Genomic DNA, 11850 nt, shown 5'->3' on the forward strand with positions numbered 1-11850 from the left:
AAGTCAGCTTTATACTAGGAGACAAGGTGTGGTTGTATATTCCGAGGAAGACCAAATGGAAGTCTCCTAAGTTGTCTTCTCCATGGGAAGGCCCATATGACATAGTGGATCGTCTATTTCTGAATAAAATGTGGTCGGCGAGGTAAGCCAAAGGTTGTGCATGCCAACAGGCTTTGGCGTTACCACGGTCCAGGACATTTCAGTTGGGAAGAAGTGAACAACGGAACAAAAGACACCACTGAAGACGTGTCACCTGGAAAAGCCACTGTCGAAGAAGAAACTCTACTCGGTTTTGAGAAGGGAACCAGTTAAGCCATTGATGAAGTTACTACCACTGATGTGACTATTACCGATAATAGGACATTTTCTGATGGAGCAGATGAACTTTACGTGAAGCAGAAGGCAACGAGACAGAGACCAGTATGGAAGAAGATATGTCCCGTAAAACTAAGAGACTCTGTTGAATTTTAATTTTGTATTTGTAAATTCCGTACATTTAATTAAGTTATTGTTAATTATCTATTGGTTTAATTTAAGTGGCTATTGTTCGGGACGAACAATACTAAGGATGGGACAGTGTTACGACAGCGGAGGTCACGTGACTCTGGTAACACGTAATGAGTATCTAGAAAGATCGAGGAACTTGTCGAACGTCCTAGCAGTTGCTAGAATGGCGCTCTTATCGTATATAAGCCGGTAAATAAAGTGACGGCAACAATTGAATAGCAGACAGAGAGATTGAAGATATAGACGGACAATTGAATCAAGCGCGACAGTAACTAAAGTGCGTGAATCGTTCGTTGAGAATTATAGCGTGTGTTTAAGTTCAAGGGACTGTGGAAATTAAGTGTGTTGCAAAGTTGAATTGAGAAAGAATAAACTAGTTTTATTTGAGAAAAGACTTGTATCGCTGAAGTTCTTCGGAAAGAATTTTTACGAGTAATTAACTAACGACAAGGGGAGACATTACAAATTAGTGTCAGAAGTGGGATAAAAAAAAGATGAAAACTAGAAGCTTCTATCACGTAAGGATTTTTTATAAGTCGGGAAGAAAGATAACTCTTTCTTAGATCAAATTATTATTTCGTTTACCACATTGAAACCTTTTTATTATTATGTTTGTTAAAAAAATACAAACAAACTGAAGAAAGGGAAAGAACAATGATATCAAACGAATATGCATCCTCATTCATCCTGATTTCTTTTTTGTGTGAAATCTACGTCTTTTAGTCTCAAAACTACGTGTTGTGGTCTTTCTTTTATGTATTGCGTTATGACGTTTTGTGAAAAATCTGTATGTGTTGGAGAAAAATAAATATCTGAGGTTCGTGGTTCGCATCTTGTTACTACAAAAACACCCACTGCACTTACGCTGAGGACGTGCTTTAAGAGTGATATCTTACAGTTTGTAGGGGCGTCGAGAGCCAGCCCAGGCCCCGGGGTCAGTAATATCATCTGACCCCTCTTTCATTATATTGTTGCGTCATCGAGATCACATGACTACAGTGACGCCACGTTTCTAGAACTATCCCGTATCTTGGCGAATGCTCTAGTATTTGCTAGATATAGGGTAGTTTGGTATATATAAGAGGGGACAACGTGACGGAGGTAATGTGTTTGTAGATAGTGAGTAATTGAACTGCAGTCAGAAGTATTGTTGACATAGCGTTTGTTTTAGCGCGATTGTTGAAAATAAGTGTATTGTAAAGTTGTATTCAGAAAGAATAAACCAGTTTTATTAAGTAAGTACTTGTGTCGCTAAAGTTTCGTCGGAACGAAGTTACGGAAAGTTAATTAACAAACGGAGACGTAACAATATTTATTAACTTTTGCTGATTTTTCATAAAATAAATTTAGGTGACAAATTTCTTCGTAAATCCATAAAAAAGCAGTAGCCATTTTAGCTCATTAAGTAATATGCATTTCTAGTGAGCTTTGGAATATCTCGCTGTCAGGCACCTCAATCGACCCCGGGCCCAGGGGCAGCTGGCCCTCTCTTACCCCTCTCTCGTCAGCCCTGACAGTTTGATGATAAAAGAGTAAATCTAGCCTAAGAGTTGGCGGTGAATACCGTTGACTAGCTACCTTTGCCTTTATTTTATCAGTTCAAGATTAGCGATAGTCTTTTGTGAAACCTTGCGCAAACATTCCGAAACTAACAAACTCTTACGAATGCCCTATATTTTCAGCTTCCAGTGCAAGTTTTAGTTGATTTTTAACTCTCTAAGAAATTTTAATTTTAGTCTTTATTAAAATACATCAGCTGTATTTAAGTTATTAAGAAACTAATTAGTTTATTTCATTTTGAAAACAAAAACAAACTCTTCCCGAGAATGACAACACTGACTGCCTTGTATATATATAATAATAATGCAAGCCACACACCCTCTTCTTTTTGAAAATATTGGCTACAGCATTGGGGTTAAATCCATTATATGTGCATATCAGCCAACATGAGGATGTTGACAATCGGGTCACCAAAACAATTACAGTAGTAGTATTTTCTTACTTGTGGCTAAGAAAATTTCTTCATATTAAAAACAGTTAAAATGACTAATCGCATGTATTTCGTGAGAATGTCATCATAGAAACAATTTTTCAGATTATTATTTAATGTTACAAAGAAGATTCTGACGAAAACAAAGTTGAAATGTCAGTTAGATCAATATACTTTCAATGGCATTTTCTATGCTATTTTCATTTTTTACCATCATCCCAAAATAAGATAATAAGACGAGTTAGAAAGGCTAAGTTGTGGCAAACTACTTGGTAGAGGGCGAATGGTTTTACGAATAGAAAGAAATCAATTGTTATAGAAAAGACGTATGTTAGGCCTAAATTGGTGAAATAAAATTTGAAATTGTTTGGGAGTAAGTGTTTTACATTCCATTATCGATTTTTTGTGTATTTTAATATAAATTAGATTTATTTAAATATATATAGTAATAATGGCAATAGTGAAATTGAACGATATAAAGGTAAAATAACTGGACTCGAGGTTTTTAGAGGAACAAAGTTTTATTACAAATTGGATTTGGACTGCTACTAGTATTAGTATTACTATTAAGTGGGTATTACTATTAGTTTCTTTTTATTTTCATTGAGACAGGTGAAACGTTTTAAATGCACAATTATTATATGTTGCACTGGAATTCAGAAATAATAATACACTTGAGAATAGTCAACTTCACATGTGACTTCTTAGGACTCAATAGGAGTACAAAGACATTTACTGTACTGTGTACGTTTTCTTTGAAGGTTTGCAGAGCCAACAATTTTGTTATTGAAATAGTGATTCTCAAAAAACTCACATTAACTTGAATTAAAACTGTTAAACAGTTTTATAAAGCCTTCTCAGACCCTAATAGTAATACTGATAGTTGTAGTTATGTTTGTAATCTGAAAAGTTTTAAAGGAATGATTTTAAAAACACAGAGAACCAGTATTTTCACTTATTTCACTTCTTTACTGCATTCCTAACTCTTATTCTTAATTAATAATATATAAATGTTAATAAACAGGTTTTTAATATAGATTCACCTCTAAAACTTAATTGGGCTTAAAATTTAAGAAATACGAGTTACATAACATTTGTAGGAAACGTGAAAATAGTTTGCATGAGATGAGAGGAGCACTGGCATGGGGTGGGAAAATATTTATATACGATTGTTGATAAAACACCAAAGTTTTCTACTGAGTTGTTAGCAATGGTACTAAGAGCAAATAATAATTTTTATATCTTAATATTAATAGGGATTTGAAGTTAGTAATAAGAAGATAATTCATTAATTGTAGCAATGTACAAAACTGATGAAGCCTAGTATGGAGCTCTGCATTGTATATGTATGTGTAATTTTGGTCCACTTACTACAGAATGGATATCAGCATAGAAATGGGCTACTAGTACAAGAGTGATATGATGTGACTGATTGAAGTCATTTAAACTTTAAGGAGAAACCTAGAGTTTAACGTTTTGTTGTTTTTTACTTCTGGAGCACACAAGAATTAGGGCAGGATTAATTCAGGTTTTTAGAATTGTAAGGGTTTGGACAGCCTTCCCATGGATTTTCTATTTGAACATACAAGGAAGAGATTGAAAATATGAAATTAAATATTAGGGGTACAGGTTTAAGCTTTGAAAATGTATGTGCATGCTTGTTATAATTTTGTTTTTTGATTAATTCTAAATGGAAAAATGATTCACCTGATTTTTTTTTGATAGATGCAAATGGTTTTAATTATTTTAATTTGATGAATAGGTATGTTATGAATGTGAAGAGCTATATATAAGCTAGATTTTTTTTTCTATTGATGAGAGTGGCCTTATGTACTTAATGAATTCATGACCAACAGTATGACACAAGATTTAATCCCATTTCAGTATATAAGATGATATATGTATTTATAAATGACTTGAAGAAAATGGCTAAATAAATAAATTACTGATGATTTCTAAGGAAAGTGCATGCACTAGATAAAATTGTTTGTAATTAGAGGTATGAAGATATATATGTTTGGTGAAATATTTGATAAAGATGGGACACTGCAGGCTTACTTGTAAAAAACGTGATCAATACCAATTCTGTAGCATGTTTGTGAATACCAGCCTTTTCCTATACTTGCAATTTTTCAGGTCTTTTTTTTGAGTGACTTAATAATCCTAAAAGAATTACACTCATTTTTTGCTCTATAAATTTGTATTTTAGGCTACATAGAATTTGTATGGCATCTTGTCTTTAGTGTTTTTTTCCAACCATCAAAGTGGTTATATTGGGACAAATGCCACATAAGTATGTCATTAGATACCTAATCATTATAAATATATCTGTATCTATGATATTCAGTTAAGCATAATACAATTAGTCAAAAATGTATATTTTTTTAAGTATGATTTTACTATAGTGTCTAACATAAATATCACAGAAAAACATCATCCATTTTGTTTGGTGAATAAATATAAGTGTTAAAAGCTACATTTTGCTTGAATTGGCAATTTGTGCTGATGTTTGTTTAAAAGTATGAATCTTTTTTGCCACTTGTTCTCATGTTGAAGTAAGATTCACAATTGCCATTGTGTCAATTGAGTACATCTTTCACTTATCTGTATTTCATTACTTTAAAAGTAATGTCTACACCCATAATTTATTTTTTGTTAATGTTAGGGTATATTTTGATATATGTAATACAAGTGTGATTTTGATGCTTAGAACAAGTTTATATTTTGTGATGGGGCCTTCCTTCCAAAGTTTTTAATAGTGGTAGAAGGACAAGTTTTTATACTTTTTATCTCTCATGTTTTATCTTATGGCAAGGTTTATGCTGTCACATGTCAATTTTGTAATTTGTAATAAATGTTTAGAACTGAGGAATAAAAAAACTATTGCAAAAGTAATTTATGGAAAAAACCACAGGTTTACAGTAAAATTCAAATTTATCTAAATGTCTCTTGCCACTAGTGTTACTGAAGTAGATAACATTCAGGGTCTGTATATGTACTGTACCCTTCTTGTTTAAAACAAACAGTTGTACTGCCTAGAGTTTCAATCAAACAAGATCAGGTTCAAAAATTTTAAATGTTAAGCTATGAAGTAATATTTGTTTCTACAAATTTAAGCCCTATTAAAAAAATGCCAGAAAACAAAGGGGTAAAAAAAGTGTTTTATTCTAAAAAGTACAAATTTAAAGATAGTCAATAAAAGCAGTCTTTAAACTCCTTTAACACAAAATACATTAAATTATACTGGTGTAACGAAAATGTGTAAGAGACATTTGATAAGTATTGCAATATTTACACTGGATAATCGTTTAGACTTTTATAAGGTCACCTCTTAATTTTTTTTTTCAAGAGAGAATAATTTAAGAGATCTTAACCTATACCTGGAAAATAACCCTTCCATCCCCTTCTAGCCATCCTCTGAACTCTTTAAAAGTAAATATCCTTTCTTAGATAAGAAGACCAAAACTGTACAAAGTATTCAAAATGAGGCCTCACTAGCACTTTTTATAATTAATTCTTTATACTTGTAATCAATATGTCTATAATACACCCTAATGTTATATTAGCTTTACTAGTTGCAACAGAACACTACTTTGATGTCATGAGTGATTTGTCTACAACTATGCCAAGATCCTTTTTTTCAGTCACACTATTTAGTGAGTTGCTATTTATGTTCAAGTGATAATTCAGATACATTATTTTGCATTTACTCTAATTAAAGGCCATTCATCAGATATTTTTCCAACCTACTAATTGATCCAAGCCATTCTGTAGTACCTTAACATATGCAATATAACTAGCAACTCAAGTATTTAATGTCATAAGCAAGCTTTACTAATTATATCCCATCAATATCATTACTGATTACAAGTATAATAAAAAAATTTAAAATTTTATAAAGACAAGTAGGGATGGATATATTTTTTGTTTCAATACTTTACATAGCATTAAAACTCTATATTACTATAGCTAGCTAGGTTACATATATATCCATCCCTACTTGTCTTTATAAAATTTTTAATTTCATTATATTTGTTTGTTTCCTTTTTATTAGCTATATTTACATGTACCAGTGATATCAAGCATGGGGTGAGCATATACCTAATTTGATTTTATTACTCATCAGGATTTCTACCAATCTACCATGAAATCTAATTATATGCTCAAAGTAGTGTACTGTCCATTTTATATGTAGATACTAGTATCTTTTTAGGTACAATGAAAGTATCATTGGTACCCTAGATGGAAGAGTTCTGTGAAAGAATTAGAACAATAAGGTTCATAATTTTTTTTTCTGTACGCTTGTCTGGAAACATCACTTACTTACTTAGATGAAAATTCATTGAACTAGTAAAATTTTGATTCATTCCATAAATATCTCTATAACAATTTAGGTGGCTTTATAAGTACAATAAGCTTTAATTTTGTTCAGCCAATACTGTGAAATAGTCATTATTAATATTCAAACATTTTAAAGGTGGTTTTAACAGGCTATTTTTATGGCCACCAATTTGTTTCATGATGATCCCTACTGTTAAGTACTGCCATACTTAATAAAAAAAACAGTGAACAAGTTCTTTAGCATGCTTTGAGTTTAATTTGGAACTTACAGGTCTCTAAGCTTGTAGATATCTCTAAGTCTTCTTGTTATAGTATGTTCACTTCCTTTATTTTTTATAATTTTTCTCTCATCTCCAGTTGAGGTAATTCAATAATAGCTTTACTGTATATCACATTAGGTCGTTACTTATACCAAAACCCTTTTTTTTTATAGGGAGACCTAGTTTTATATCTTTTATTTCTTGGTCTTAATCTGCAACAAATGAGTGGATTTTCTGTTGCTTCACTCTTTTTTTACAGATTAATATTTTTATACTTGTTGGATTAGTTATATTTGATCACTGAGTTAGGTATTCAAGAGTGGTATGATTGTAGTAATGCTATTCTTTCTTACTGATTACCCTGATATGATTATTGGGAAAGTTCATCCATAGCATAACATAGGATCTATTACATAAGATAGAATTTTTTATTGAATGTCAAAGCTTGTGTTAGGCAAGAAGGATTTACCCATAATATATTTAAGTCATAATGCCAAGAATTTCTTAATTGGTTACGATTTGTATGGCTGCAACTATATATAATGTTTTTATGATATTCTTCTGAACTAGGTTTCTCATTCCATCAGTGCACCTCTGAATAAGACCCACTTTCATATACAGATATATCTCTAAGTTCTTATTTTTAAAGTTGACATTACACAGTCATCTGTTTGGTGACATCATTGTAATAAATATTGTTATGTTCTAACTTAATCAGGTAAAATTACACAAGGATGAGAATTTCCTGCCAATTGGCTCTTTCCCCATTTTTTTTTTTAGGCACATTACTGACTATTCACAAGATTGATGCAAATACAATAAGAAATAATTTGCAATATTAAGAGGTGAGTTTGGGACTGAAAATGAAATTGTTTTGCATATGTATTTTGCACTGGAGTATGAAAATTTGCTTCACTGATGGTAAACAATCTTCACAAGTCAACTTCCACTCTGATAGATTGGCACCATATTAGAGCAAGCACATGTGTTGTAGTTGCATTTTTTGATTTGAAAATATTGCTGAAATTTAATAATGAAAATGCACACAAATTACCTGGAATTATTAAATATTTATTTTAAATAAATAGTCTTTGTCTGGGAAAACATCAGATTTGAAAGAATTGAATGTCCTGTCGTGGAAAGTAGGTATTTTTTTTACTGTTATTCATGTACAGCTATAGGAAATAAACAGTATAGAAGCAGTAGTGTTAATACTAATTTCTGCTTGAAAATCAAATTAAAATGTATTACATTTCATTTAAAAATAACTAATTTTCTACCCTCATTTACCTTTCCTCCAGACTACGATGCTCATTGTGGACTTGGCTGTGTTTGCAATTAACTGCAAGATATTTTCAGCCTGACTTATTCTCATTCATAATTACATTAGTTAACCATTCTTTTTACAGTGTGCTTGTAGGTATATAGAACAAAGGTTTAAGCATAAGTTAAAGTACAATATAATCAACTGTGTTTTAATTGCTAGTTTTACACAGTAATAATTACTTTGTAATAGCTATTAATTAAACGTGTATCTATTAACTTTTTTCATGTAGGTTCAGCCAATGTGAATGACATTGTGACTGCAAAGTAACCATAATAGTTTCCATCTTGTAATTTTGAATATGTTTTGTGTAACTTTACAAAATTTGGTGGGCTTTCAGTAAGCATTACAAACCTTTTGTACACAAGACATCAGATTTTTTAAATTAAGTATTTTTACTAAAGATTTGTCCTTGAATATATGGAGTCAGGATGTTGACTGCTTCGAGTGTGAAGTGTTTTTCATGTTAATATTAGAAACACTTTTATTCGTATTTAAATAAATATCCAACATTTTTTAGTAAAATTTTATATTTCCTCTGTTCTCTATGTGAACTTTATACAGACTCGAGTCAGTTTTACTGACTTTGTAACCACCATAAGAAAATATGAAATAATTCTAAATTACCATTTTTTCTTTCTATAATGAATGAAGACTGTAATAGAAAACTACAATAATTTATACTGTGTCTTAAAGCTTGTAACAGTCATCTGTTTATACTTAATTTTAATGTTTTATTGCTCTTTGAACTGTTTAACTAATAATCCTGCCACACAAGATGTAAATCACTAAGCAAATGCGAAGCTCACAATACCATATTGAATGATGTAATGCATGAGCTGCTCACATGCATACCTTGTGAAAAATTGTTCTTGTTATTATTTTTCATTATCTTACCTTATCTAACCAAATATGATTCTAATTTTTAAATTTAGTTACTTTTATAATAATAATAATAATCAAAGAATATACATGAAACACATGTTGTCGTTGCCAATGAAATTTAAGTTTATTTTTTATACTAATTGTACTAGTACATTAAATGATTTTTATTTACTTAAATAGTGCACCTAAGAACACAGAACAATAACTCGCACAAAGCTAATAATGTCTTATAACTATTATAATGTAACTGTGTCATAACAGTCTTTAAATTATTTCTTAAGCTTGTCAATCTGAACACTGCGAGAGAAACTTTCAAACTGAATATGAAATAGACAATGCTTTGTAGTGTAATGGACTAAAACAAAACAATGCCACATCCAGTGTCAAGCAAAAACAATGTATTAAACTATAACAGAAATCCAAAATAAAACTTTCAAAAACTACAAATTTTATCACTTACAAAAGACAGTTAATAAACCTGTGCCTGGCCAGAACTAGATACAAATGTTAATAAACAATACAACATAAATCTCAATGTTATTAATTACAGTAGATAAAAGGAGCAGAAGAAGAAAAAAACAAATTCCAAAAATCAACAACAGTGTTCCAAATTAAACCACTTCTAAAGGTCAATAACAATATTGAGCAATAATTCTAACAATATCTCATGAACTAACTCGTTTAAGAATCAGGAAGGTTTTTATTTAGTGGTTAGACCTTGAAGTTTCCTCTCGCATTAGTAGCTATTACCATGAATTTACATAATCTTTCACAACATTAATATCTGTACTTCACCACTAGGGAATGCTTGTGTCAGTTTCATAATATATACATACTCAAAATCAATGTGCTATAGCTAGAACTGAGTTAGCAATTTAATATAATTAAAAATCCAAAGTTGAACTAATTGATAGAAGGAATAGTAAATAAACAGATAACAAAACCATAACAAAATAAAAGTATAATTGGCTATCTCACAATGCCATTTCATAGATTAAAACTTTGTCTTTCTTATTGGTTATAAATAATATAGTATAAAATATCAGAGAGAACTAATGGCAATTTGTGAAAGAGAGGATGTGACATGTGAGCATGGCAAGTGGTTCTGATTTTCTAGTTTATGACTTTTTAAACAACTAAGATTGAAGGTTGTAAAAGCTAGAGTTTGCCTTAGTAATATCTATATTATAATGAGTAATTTACATTAAATTCCATGCTTCAGAGAGGGATGTTAAATAAATTAGAGAAGGGGAAGACCGAGAGAATAAATATCATAATTCTTGTACTAGGGGAGGTTGAGGATTTTTTAAAACAATTCCTTATAAAATTGAGAATTTAAAACTTGATTTATTAACTGTGTTTTGATGCCAAGTTTATTCGTATACATGATAATAAAGTAATTTAATTAAATTTTAAATGTACTTTTGTAAAAGGACATGACGTGCACTTTGATCTACCCCACAGCAAGAGAGTCAATACAAAATTTAAGAATATGGAATTTCTGGTGGTATGATTTGATGAGTGTATGTCCACACTGTTAAAGTAATGTTAAATGAAAACTTTATTTGATGCTAAATCTAATTACAAGAATGGCATTTTAATCTTCTGGGAAAAAAATAGAATTGTAATATTAACAACCATTGACTGGACAAACTAGTGGTATTTTGAGAATTGTCTCTTTGGGGTGAAATGATAAATAATTTATTAAATGTTTAAATCAAAATTAGCAAGTGTAGATGAAAGAGGTAAGCAATTTATGAAACATAAATTCTAATACTTAACATGTAGTTAATGGTATACAAGTGAATAATTGCTTCACCTGATTTTGTTTCTGAAATCAAGTTATTTAAATATCTTTTTAAAGGATATTCTTGTTTTTCAATCTTGTAGGATGTAATCAGGACTTGTTTTGAAAGATAAGTTATTGAAATGTAAATGTGTGCAGGTTTTTTATGATGTTTCTTACTTTGTTACTTCTGTACTTGTGTTTTTAGATATGGCATCGCCGTCCCCATCTCAGCCATTTGGTACTTACGGCCAACCTGGTGGAGGAGCTTTAGGTATATTTGAATTCAAGCAACTATTTTTCAATTAGTAATTTATAATGTAATAATTACTTTGTAATAGCCATTAATTAAATATATAAGTGTCAATTCAAAATCTTTTTCAGTATAGTATTTACAGTTAAAACATAATCATATGCTAGCGTGTACTCTTGTTTTCAAACACTGGAATGGTGATTTAATGGTTTTTTTTCATAATTAAATAAAAAAAATTGTGTACTAGAAACTTGAGTAGCAAGGTTATAATCTTAAAATCAGGACATTTTTTCCATTTAGATGATGGTGTGTCTGATCTTTAAGATAAGAGAAGGGATATTTTACTTAAGAAAGCATGGGAACATTTTTTCAAAATTCCTCACATTTTTTATGACTGGAGGAAGACTACTGAAGTAAATCAAAATGTTTACTCTTATATTTAATATTATTTTTACATTATTTTTGTGCACATAACCCTCTGCCTTGGTGGAACAAAACATTTAT

Source organism: Limulus polyphemus, unplaced genomic scaffold, assembly GCF_000517525.1.
Source record: "Limulus polyphemus unplaced genomic scaffold, Limulus_polyphemus-2.1.2 Scaffold3385, whole genome shotgun sequence".
In the NCBI taxonomy this organism is placed as follows: Eukaryota; Metazoa; Arthropoda; class Merostomata; order Xiphosura; family Limulidae; genus Limulus; species Limulus polyphemus.